Consider the following 12278-nt stretch of genomic DNA (forward strand, 5'->3'; position numbering starts at 1 on the left):
GGTACAATCATACCTTGTAGCGGGATTTGCATTCCGTTATTTTCGTCCGTCTTTGTCTTTGTATTATTCTTTCTAACTGTACCTAATTTTGCACTGTCTTCGTCCGTCTCGGAGTCTTTTTTCTCCATATTACAACGTTTAATTATTCTTTTTCTGTTTAATTTTTTCTGATTTCTACTGACTTCGAACCAATTCGAGGCCATAGAATCAGACTCATTACAGCCTCGGCGAAAAAAATTCTAAAAAATCAACGGTAATTTTCAGCCACTTGAAACTTGCACATTATTAGACTAAAATTGAATGGGCTATAAAACTGTGTACTGTGTATTCAAAAAAATTCTACCGCTTCTAAGAAAAAAGTTTGAAATTTGGGTGAAAAGTTTTAAACTTGAGTTTATATGAGTTTTGTGAGAGAATGAACTGTATTTTAATTGAAAATTCTTAAAAATAAATAAATAAACATGAGTGGCAAACAATATCACTTTGAAATGGGGGTGCTATTGTATTGGCTAATACTGTATGTATATAGCATTTTCAGTTTAAATGAAACTTTTTTTAAAATTAAATGAAACCATTTTCAAACAAAGAGAAACCTTTTTAAAATTAAATGAAACCTTTTTCAGATTCAATGAAACTTTATTCAAATTAAATGAGACTTCCTTTTAAGAATGTTTCATTTAATTTGTAAAAGTTTCATTTAATTTTAATAAAGATTTATTTAATTTGAAAAAGGTTTCGCTTTATCTGAAAAAGGTTTCATTTAATTTGAAAATGGTTTCGCTTAACCTGAAAAAGGTTTCATTTAATTTGAAAAGGGTTTCATTTACGGCTCTATTCTGTATCAGTGACGAATTCTTGTCACAGTTTTTATATGGAAAAATATATGAAAGGGTTTAAATTTGTCAGTAACAAAAAAAAATTAAGTGCGCCTGGGCCACACTGGAGAAGTGAAACTTACGTTACATATCTGTTTTGTCTCATAACTAATATACATATGTACATATGCACATACATCTGCTTTTGCTTAAGGTTATATTTTTGTATTTTTTCTATCTAGATCCCTACCTTTACCTCTGTTCGTTCTGCCAATTACATTTATGTTATTCTGTTTTCCTTTATCTTCATTTATATCTTTATACTCTATCGACAACAAAATCGATAGTAACATCCAACAAAATACCGTTAACAAAATCGATGACAAATTCGATAAAAATTTCGATANGTCTCATAACTAATATACATATGTACATATGCACATACATCTGCTTTTGCTTAAGGTTATATTTTTGTATTTTTTCTATCTAGATCCCTACCTTTACCTCTGTTCGTTCTGCCAATTACATTTATGTTATTCTGTTTTCCTTTATCTTCATTTATATCTTTATACTCTATCGACAACAAAATCGATAGTAACATCCAACAAAATACCGTTAACAAAATCGATGACAAATTCGATAAAAATTGCAAAATCTACAATATTTGTAGCAAAATTGATTAGAAAATCGATAAAAAATAACGATAACAAAATCGATTAATATCGATAAAAAAATCGATAAATATCGATAACAAAATCAATAAATGTCTATAACAAAATCGATAAATATCAATAACAATACCGATTAATATCGATAACCAAATCGATAAATATCGATAACCAAATCGATAAATGCCGATAACAAAATCGATAAATATCGATATAAATATCGATAACAAAATCGATAAATATTGATAACAAAATAGTTGAAAATATCGATAAAAAATCGAAAAAAATATCGCTAGCAAAATAGCTAAAAATATCGATTACAAAATCGATAAAAATATCGATTATAATATCGATAAGCTCCGAAAATATCGATAGCAAGATTNATAACAAAATCGATAAATATCAATAACAATACCGATTAATATCGATAACCAAATCGATAAATATCGATAACCAAATCGATAAATACCGATAACAAAATCGATAAATATCGATAACAAAATCGATAAATATTGATAACAAAATAGTTGAAAATATCGATAAAAAATCGAAAAAAATATCGCTAGCAAAATAGCTAAAAATATCGATTACAAAATCGATACCAAAATCGATAAAAATATCGATTATAACATCGATAAGCNAAAAAATATCGCTAGCAAAATAGCTAAAAATATCGATTACAAAATCGATAAAAATATCGATTATAATATCGATAAGCTCCGAAAATATCGATAGCAAGATTGATAACAATATCGATAAAAATTTCGATAACTAAATTGATAAAAACATCGATAACAAAACCGATAAAAATATCGATTATTTTATCGATAAGTCCCGAGAATCCCGAAAATCGCAAAATAGTTCACAGATTGAGTCTCTGTATCTCTCCCTATATCCTTTCCTCTTTAATTACCCTTATTTTACTCTTTTTTCCCNGATAAAAATATCGATTATTTTATCGATAAGTCCCGAGAATCCCGAAAATCGCAAAATAGTTCACAGATTGAGTCTCTGTATNTAACCTTTTATTAGCAAATTTTTGTTAAATTAATACCATATGCATACACACAAGAAGCACTTGTTTCAGCCCCAACCATTTCCGTTGCATCATTTCCGTGGCACCATTTCCGTGTGCAATTTCCGTTGAATTTGCCAATTTACTCCCAACAAACCAACCGCCGCTAAAGAAGTTTCACTTAAAAAATTTTGTTACCGATACAGAATTGGACTGTTAAACTGAAAATGCTATATCTGTGTTCGTATGGAATAGTAGCTTATGTCGGAAAGCTGGCTTTAGTATAATGCGGCATTCCATTAATTCTTCAAACTACAAGGAATTTTTAAATGAGACTTAATAAGAATATTGACTAGTTAGCATCGAAACTATTTCTGCACGTTTATTTGCTAAAGTTCTTCATCGGCTCGGCGCCAGTGAGTCATTCGCAATCGTATGCTGTTAATGCCGCATTATACTAAAGCCAGCCTTTCGACATAAGCTACTGTTAAATACGAACACAAATATATATGTATATATTTGTGAACTACTACAAACAAAGAACTGTCAAGTCCTTTTTGGTTGTTTGTGTTTCCGAACGAAAAATGACACTGAAGATGGCACAACGCCGAAACCGGTTTGTCACCAAACCAAATTTGACAAGGGATGCCGGGAAATCGTTCCACAATACAACTGTCAAGTCATTCCAGGAGCGGTTTAGATAAAAAATATTAAATTTAAAAAGTAACCAAAAATTTTTCCCTGAAAGTGATTGGTGTAAGCTTTGTGGTAACCGGCGAATTGAATAAGCAGCAAGCGATGTAAAATTTACATGTAAAAGTTGCATGTAGCGTCTGCCCGTTTTCCCCGATACGGCTCATTTTTAAGTAGGAAAACATACCGACTCATGCAATACGATCATGGGCGTAGCCAGATAGGGGCAGGGCCCCCCTAAATTCCAAATTATTTCCCATATATTCAAAAATTGTACCAGGAAATGCTATCTCGATAATTTTGGGCCCTCAAACTTTCAAGTTTTTTCCTATGTATAAACTATATATAAACTATATATATACTATATATAAAATCATACGCTCAATGCTAGCAATATAATTTGTAAATTTTCATAATGAAAAATGTGAATATGTGGATTATCCGGTTCTGTTTCAAGTTATTCTCGCTAAGAATAAAAATAATTAAGAAGGGTACAAACCTGGCTGTAGTCGACAATGAAAATGGATTGAATGGTAAACTGATAATTCAATTCATAGTTCAATTGTTTATTACTTTGTCTTTACGTTTGTGTCTTCTATTCAATCTGAGATTATTGATAAAACTATAGACCGGTTTGGTGAACAGCCAAGACGTTTACTTCTTAAGTAATTACAGCTTAAAATAATGTATACATTTTTAGTTTATCTTACAAAATTGCAGAGGTATATAACATAGTATACCAGAGTTTCTTAAACTTATTTTTCTCGTAGACCCCTTTCAAAACTTTACTGGTTTCGGTGGACCTGATCTGATGGATCTGATGCTCATTTCTAACATATTCTCAAAGCTCATCAAAAAATCTGAAGACTAAATCTAACGATGTAAATTTGCATCGCGAGTGAGTTCCAAAACTAAATTCGGAGTGGCAAATATAAAAATAAAATATTTTCTTGTGCTGTATTTATTAAAATAATGTTATTACATACTTGCAAGTTTTAAAAAACAGAGCTCGTAAAGTCATGAAAGAACTATCTCGCTTTGAGGAGTTATATTTTTTAAGAGCAATAAATAAACTCCTCACATGTTCGGCTCCCTCGTGAATTTACATGTGATGTATTTGTCAAATAGTTTATTTGTGTTGATGGCATCATTTTTATTTTTATCGCTCCGAGTTTTAAAGTGATGCGAAAAATATTCTTCACCCGCATTTTTAAAACACAAAACTTGAAACAACAAAACTGCAAAGCTTTTTACGCCAAACTTCAAATTCAGAAACTGACAAAACACAAAAGACCGAATCTAGATAAATCGATGATAAACAAACAAGCAAGCAAGAAGCTCAATAAGTGTTCCACCGTCTCATCCTCTTCAAAGCAGGATGGGCAAATGGAGTTGTCATTTACGCGTATCACAGTCAGGTGTTTGTGCCACGTGAAATGAGCAGTCCCGTCTTCTCAGTGGGAGGAAAAAACTAGAGAGACCTTCTGAGATTGAAGGCAACATGAGTTTTGCCCACCTGCATCCACTCGATGGCTCCCAGTCATTGTTGAGCGAAGTATCCACCCAGTTTCTGATGGTGGCTTCGATGGCCGAAGTGGGGAGTGCTATAACTGGTTGCGGATAGAGGAATGCCTGGTCTAAGCCAACTGTGGCCAAAGGGTCAGATGTCTCATTTCCAGGCACTCCCGAGTTGCCCGGCATCCAGAGTAAAGCAAGCTCGTTATCTTTACCAACATAATTAAGTCGAGACTTGCATTGCCGAACTAGTTTGGAAGTACTTAGATAGAGGGCTGGCCAATACCTTAACGGCAGCTTGGCCTTCCCCTCCACCTATTTTTCACCACGTAGTCTATGGCTTTGGGGATTGCAAATACCTTAGACTGGAAGACCGAAGCATATTCCCAAAAAGAAAAAGTGAAGCTTATCCCCATTAACTTCGAAAAAATACTCCAGATCCTGACCCTGAGTCAGTTTTGGAGCCATCAGGTAAGATTCGACAATGTACGAGTGCGGACTCAGTGCTGGAATTAAACCAGCATTCCTCTCAGGGAACTCTCTCTCTGTAGAATCTCTTCAACAAAGGACAAGTGCTCAAATATTTGCCGCCGGCAATTTCCGCATCGCCTCACTTAGTGTTATACCAACATCCGTTTCTTTTTAGTCTTCAGGTGGCATTTAGTGCTTCCCCACGTATGATGGCACAAAGTGACGGTAAGTTCGCCAGTGCGTCAAGAGCACTATACATTAAAGTTGAATAAATAGGCTATCAAGCAACCATTTTGGTTCTTTATTCGTCCAGATATTTATATCCAAACACCCTTTGGGGAGCGGGCTAATGTGACAAGACGTATAGATATAAATATATTGGTTAAGGTAGGGGCAATATCTACTATTGCACAAAAAGAGCTGCAAGGTGGGGCAGGAGTCGAGTTATTGGTAAAAATCGTTAAGTGAAGTCAATCGGAGACACCAAGGATCAAAGTTAAATTACCACCGTTAAATCAATCACCAGAACGATTGCGGTCCTTGATTTACGGCGACTAAACAGAATAAAAACAATTATTGATAAGTGCCTACAAATAAAATTGTAACACTTCTAAGGTATTTCGTCTGAAATAAGTATGTATATTGGATTTCTGTGGACTAATGATTCTCCCCCATTTTGAAATGGCCACAAATTGTACTATACAGATACAAGGACGATTCACCATCGGACCACATAATTGTCGCCACTTCTACACGGACATAACGCTTTCATTAGGTTATTTAAGACGGCAATGGAGGATATGCCTTCCGACGACCACAAAACCAAATGTGAGCGTGATTGTTGGTAAAAACGTTAGCCCAAATGTTTAAATAAAAAGTGAATTTTGGGCGGGACGAAGTTCGCAAGGACTGCTAGTAATAACATAAAAACCGATTTTGTTTTTTTGTTTTTAACTCTTAACTTCAATTCCAGTTCTGCTTAGATACGAAAATTTAAAACCAAAGGTTTGTCTCTATGGGAAAGCATTGGTGTTATTGAAGAGATTACAAATAATTAACTTAGATGGAGGATAACAAATATTTCAAAACAATTAAATTCAGTCTTGAAAATAAGGTAAGGATTCATATCGTAGTGTAATATAATCCGCATTATTTTTAATATTAGTAAAAAAGTGACAACTAAATCGATGCACTAACATATATTTCATGNTGAAGAGATTACAAATAATTAACTTAGATGGAGGATAACAAATATTTCAAAACAATTAAATTCAGTCTTGAAAATAAGGTAAGGATTCATATCGTAGTGTAATATAATCCGCATTATTTTTAATAATAGTAAAAAAGTGACAACTAAATCGATGCACTAACATGTATTTTATCGTACTATGTTTGAGAAAGAGATAAGCAGCCTCGAAACTTTGGTGTGGCAAATATCCGTTCAAAACAAGGTGATAACGTACGCGACAAAAAAAGAAGTGGTTTTAAGGCACATATACATATGTATATGCGAAAGTCTGGGAATCACGGGAGTTTTTCTTTTCTTTAAAAATTCCTAAACTAAGCTAAATAATGTACCTTTACAATCCTTCCATTTTTTTTAATAGAAATTATCTNAATTCCTAAACTAAGCTAAATAATGTACCTTTATAATCCTTCCATTTTTTTTAATAGAAATTATCCCTGGTTAGTTTTTATAAAAAAACTGTTTTTGTTATTTTATGGCCTTATAACAATTATATTCAACAATTTTTGAGCTCGAGGCCGTTTTTTTAATGAAAGTTATTGTGGAAAAGCAATAATAATTTGAAAAAANGTTATTTTATGGCCTTATAACAATTATATTCAACAATTTTTGAGCTCGAGACCGTTTTTTTAATGAAAGTTATTGTGGAAAAGCAATAATAATTTGAAAAAATGGTAGAAGTAGGGCTGGGACTATCCGCACATTCGAATATCCGGATATCCATGCGCATTATCCGTTGACACGAATAAAATCCGGATAGTATGGATATCCGGTTAATATTCGCTTGTGCAAGTATTCGGATATCCGGATTTACGAAGATCCGGTTAATATTCGTATTTTCAGATATCCAAAAAAATCAACAAACTGATTAATAATATTCGTGAATTCAATTATGCACACGATAGAGTGAATTAGCTCTTGTCATCAATTTTAGAAATGCTACAATTTGGTAAAGCATTCACCACGACCAAAAGTATCGTAACAGCTTTCATTATTCCGTCCATGATATTTTAAAGCCATGAAAAAACTCTCGCGGTCAATTTTATTTTATTTTTCCTTTTTACGAAACGATACTTTAATTTCCCAATACCAGGCGCTCATGCATATGAAGTAGCAAGTTTTCTATACGCATATATTTGTTTGTTGAACTTTTTAATTCGTTTGTAGAAGCCTTTGAAATTATAAAGTAGAATTTTGGAAATTTTAAAATTTATACAAACAATTTTGTGCGTAGAAATAGAAAACTTGTTACCACACATTTATGAGCGCCAGGTATTGGGAAATGAAAATATCGTTTTGATAACGAAAAATCCGGATATTCGGATAGCCGAATATTGGCTGTATTTCTTTATTCATTCTGAACGTTTGGAATAATCTTTTTTGTTTACTTATTCTTTAGAACGTTCCTGATGATATGTTAACGTATATTTCAAACGCATTCTGTTTATTCCGGCTGTGAAATGGGATTATCCGCAATGTATGATGAAACGCTGCCATTATCTTAGCTTCCAGAGTAACCGGATTTTTCATTTAGGTATCCGGATATTCGAATATTCGGTTTATCCGGATAGTAGAAAAATCCGGATGAAGTTCCCAGTCCTAGGTAGACTTCTTTCAGTAGGATTCGAGCCGACGATCCCACTGACTCAGCCAGATGCCTACGCACTGTGCTAAGTTCGCCTTGTTAAGCTCGGAACACTTTGACGACAGCAACTTCACGACGTAACGACAGCGACATCATTTTGTCGACAAATGTCGCCTTGAAGCCAGCTTCTTAAACATTTTGAAGACCTCAGCGACATAGCAAACAGCTGATTTTAAAGTTTGACATTTTGGTATATTTATTTCACAAATTGTGTATTTTTATTTAAGTAAATAAGAAAAACATGAACAATCAAGAATATGTGATTAATTTTGCGACAATTTAATTTTGCAGCACTACATCTACTCATTGTCGCCGGCAAAATTAGAAATAGATTTAATTTGGCGACGTCGACAATTGCAGTCCTGCAGCCAAGATGTCGTGCTGTCGTCAAAATAATTGTGTCCGTAAGAACGTGTGCATTTAAAATTTGACAGATGCTGCTTGTCGCTCGCTGTCGTCAAAGTGTTCCGAGCTTGAATTCTTGTTGCTTATTTCCACTATTTCACATGCTAAGCTAACAACAATCAAGCGCAGCTATTCCGCTGCAATTCACTTGATCATGTGGTTGTTGGTTTTGTTGGTTTTTGTTAATATTTAATATTATTAATATTATTAGAATGTTTAACTTTTTTTAGGTGTGCTCGTCCTTAAGTTATTTGTTTTTGTTATTTTATGGCCTTATAACAATTATATTCAACAATTTTTATTGAGCTCGAGGCCGTTTTTTTAATGAAAATTTATTGCGGAAAAGCAACAATAATTTGAAAAAATGGTAGAAGTGATAGCTATTTCGGAAATCACCACATTTCCTCATCAGACTTCTTTCAGTAGGATTCGAACCGACGATCCCACTGACTCAGCCAGTTGCCTACGCACCGTGCTAAGTTCGCATTGTTAATTCTTGTTGCTTATTTCCACTATTTCACATGCTAAGTTTGAGCTAAGTCAATCAACCAACCAACCTTGCCAGCAGGGTCTCTAGCGATGCCTGGGGCGTTGAATAAATAGCCCCCGTTGTGCATAAGCATGCTTGTCGTTGCACCTTTTGCAAGTTGAGTAGATGGGATTTGGTGTCGCTTGGTGAAGAGAACAAGTTCGGTTTTAGTGGGATTGACCCCTTGACCGTTTCTTTCTGCCCACCCTGCCAGATGGTTAATTGCAGATTGTAGAATCTCGCTGACCGTGGATAGGATTTTTCCCACGACCAGAAGGACTAAGGCCCCTATTATGAGTTGCATTCGATCTTCGACTGTGATCGAAAGTGCTGATCGAACGAATTTTCATTTGGTAATATGGCGCTCATTCGATGAAGAATAGCGCTATTGTGAATTTCGCTCGTTTAGGTTGTTCACAATAGTATATTTTTCACCGCCGAGAAGCATTGTTTACAAATCTAGCAAACTAAATAGTGTGCTTATACATATGTACATATGTAAATTTGTGCAAATTAAAAAGAAATAAAAAGAAATCGAGTTTATGAAAACGTGGAAAAAAAATTTTAATTAGTACAACGGAGTTCTGGTTGAACGATTCGTCAGAGGATGAAGCTTAGAAAACTGGCCAAGAGCAGATAACGTTTAAGAGAGTTTAAGTGCAGTCTTTCGAATATATTTTGACACTATATATTTAAGAAATTTTGCGATCCAAATCTATTTAAAATATATTAAAACTATAACCAGATCTATGATTTTGTTCTCAGAGATCGTGCCAACAGCGTATTGGCATTTCCTTTCATAAGTAAAACCAGACATTCGAGCTTGCGTTTTGTATTCACGACGTTGGAATTGCATGAAATTAATAAAAATTGTTTAGAATTTGTGTCTAGCCGCCAAAAAGTAAGAAAACAAATGCAAAATCATAAATTTTTCACAATTTTCTAACTCTTCGCTCTTCTGTTCGACAGAAAATTCGATACTCAACGAAAATTTCGACACGCTTGCATAGCTCATAATACGAATTTCACTTTCGATCTTCGATAGCCAGCGAAGATCGAAAATCGAATGCAACTCATAATAGGGGCCTAAGTCATCCGCATAAGCAACGACCTTAGGGGCTTTCGCTGTACGGAGCAGGAATTCGTTTAGCACGAGATTCCACAGTAGGGGGATAACATCGCGCGATTTATTATTACAAATTTTCGCCTGCACCGCTTTTTTCAAAAAAATTTATACTTTGATAAATCATTAAAATTTTTAATAAATAATTGCGCGATTTTAGATTGCGGCGCTTTTTTTTTTAATCATTATCGTTAATCGATATATAATGAAAGAAAAACCGTATTATAGCTGAAATACAATGCCGGCGAACGGCGAACTCACCACAGCGAAATTCGCGCTTTTAAAATTAGAACACCCGCAAGCATATGAAATTGAACACAGCCAAAGCGAAATGCGAACCAAATGGGATCAGCTGTTTTCGCTACCGCTCTAATTCTGTTTAAGTAGGCGAAATAGCTGAGCGAACGGTGAACGACAGCATCGCCCAAGTCGGCGAAGTTTGCCGTTCGCCGGTATTGTATTTCAAGCATTATGTGCGTTTTTATTGTTTCCCGTCTTCAATGTTATTTTGTTTGCATTTTTTTTTATGTGTGGCAGCACCGATATTTCAGTTCAGTTGGTCTGCAAAGCAAAAAGTTAGGTCTCAGTATATCCAGTAAAAAAACTGTGGTGAAGTCCTTTATGGGGATAAAGTTTCCAGAGATGAAATTTTAGGTAGCACACAATTTCTTACACGCATGGTTGCTTTTCAGCACTCATGAAAGAAACTTAAGAAATAAAGTTCATATAGTACATTAATTTTTGAAAGAAATACCATATAATGTATGTACTCTGGTTAATAATATCAAAAAATGTATTAGAACCACCGTTTAATGTTATATTTGATACAAATTAATATTGCTGCCCCGAACGCTCTGCGCCTTGCCCCTGAATAATAGTTTACTTAAAATTACATCCCTGGTCCTTGTTCTTTCTGTATCTCATCGTGGTGAATTCACATTTCTCAGAAATTTGACAACAAATCAAAACAAAGCGAGTATTTTATTTGCTAATTTTTGCGATTCCTATTGTTTAATGTAAATTTATGTCTTTTTAGGATATGTCGAGCCAACAAAGAAGGCGAAAATTGAGTAATTAGTAATGAAGTAGCAGGCATATTTGGAAAATTATGCCGATAAGCAGGATGGAATTTGGGAAAGTAAGTGCATGGTTGCAGCATATCTATGTATAAAAAGTATTTAATAAAATTGTTTATAGAAATGTTATAAATCGAGTGGCTCATTTACGATGTGCTCCAAACATTTGGCGAACTTTTTTTCGCCTTTTCAACGTGCTAAGTAACAAGTTAAGAGGACTACCATCACGGGCGGTAAGAAACCGCAAGCAAAGGACAGGCAACCTTCCAGGAAGCTGCCTCCTGTCATCGAGTCGAAGCTGCAGTTCAGCAAGAGCAGGTCAGCAAATTGCTACCCTGATCAAACGTAAACTAAAGCGCTCTGCTGTGATTGCACTCCGTAAATTGGTGCATGCTGAGAAATATCAAACAAGAAAACTCGGTGATGGACGCCGTGAGATGGAGTAGCGCTGTGTGGCAAAGAAATGCGGCCAATTCGACGGGCCTGAAAAATCCAAATTGGCTTTTGTGATCCGCATCCGCGGTATCAACAAAGTTGCACAAAAAGTGCGTAGTTTTACAGTTCTGTCTTCGCCACATTAAAACGGTGTGTTCATCAAATTGAGCAAGGCAACCATTAATATGCTACGTATGCCGAACCCCCTATATGGGGTTATCCAAATCTTAAATCAGTTTGTGAATTGATGTACAAACGTGGAATGGTCAAGCGTGTCCCAATCTCTGCTTTGTGATCGAACGCAAATTTCGCGAAGCGCACGAAATTCAGTGCGTTGATTCACTTCACTTCAAGAAAGCCCCCAGCTTCCTGTTGCTATTCAAGCTCAACACATCAACCCGAGGCTGGCGGAAGAAGTCTAATCACTACGTTGAGGTTGGTGATTTCAGTAGCCGTGAGGATAAGGTCAACAAATTGCTGCACAAGATGACTTAAAGAAATTGTTGTTTTGTATTTAAGTCGACAATATAATTTGGCACATCTTCATCATTTTACGGTTGAATTGCAATTTACACGGGTAGATTTTGGTTAAACGACAAAAATCGACCGTGTAAAGGCAGCTTAAATAACGTTCATATTAAT

The 12278-nt window shown here is 34.9% G+C and overlaps 1 long non-coding RNA gene across 1 annotated transcript; it reads left to right on the plus strand.

The window, feature by feature from the left end:
* Window positions 1-11080: 11080 nt before the first annotated feature.
* LOC108377156 (uncharacterized) lies at window positions 11081-12182 on the plus strand. The gene is made up of 3 exons (XR_001849300.1): window positions 11081-11101; window positions 11162-11263; window positions 11323-12182. It is a non-coding gene; the product is annotated as an uncharacterized LOC108377156 (long non-coding RNA).
* Window positions 12183-12278: the final 96 nt, after the last annotated feature.

This window comes from Rhagoletis zephyria, unplaced genomic scaffold (genome assembly GCF_001687245.7).
Source record: "Rhagoletis zephyria isolate East Lansing unplaced genomic scaffold, Rhagoletis_zephyria_1.1 Rzeph_scaffold_11600, whole genome shotgun sequence".
Lineage (NCBI taxonomy): Eukaryota > Metazoa > Arthropoda > Insecta > Diptera > Tephritidae > Rhagoletis > Rhagoletis zephyria.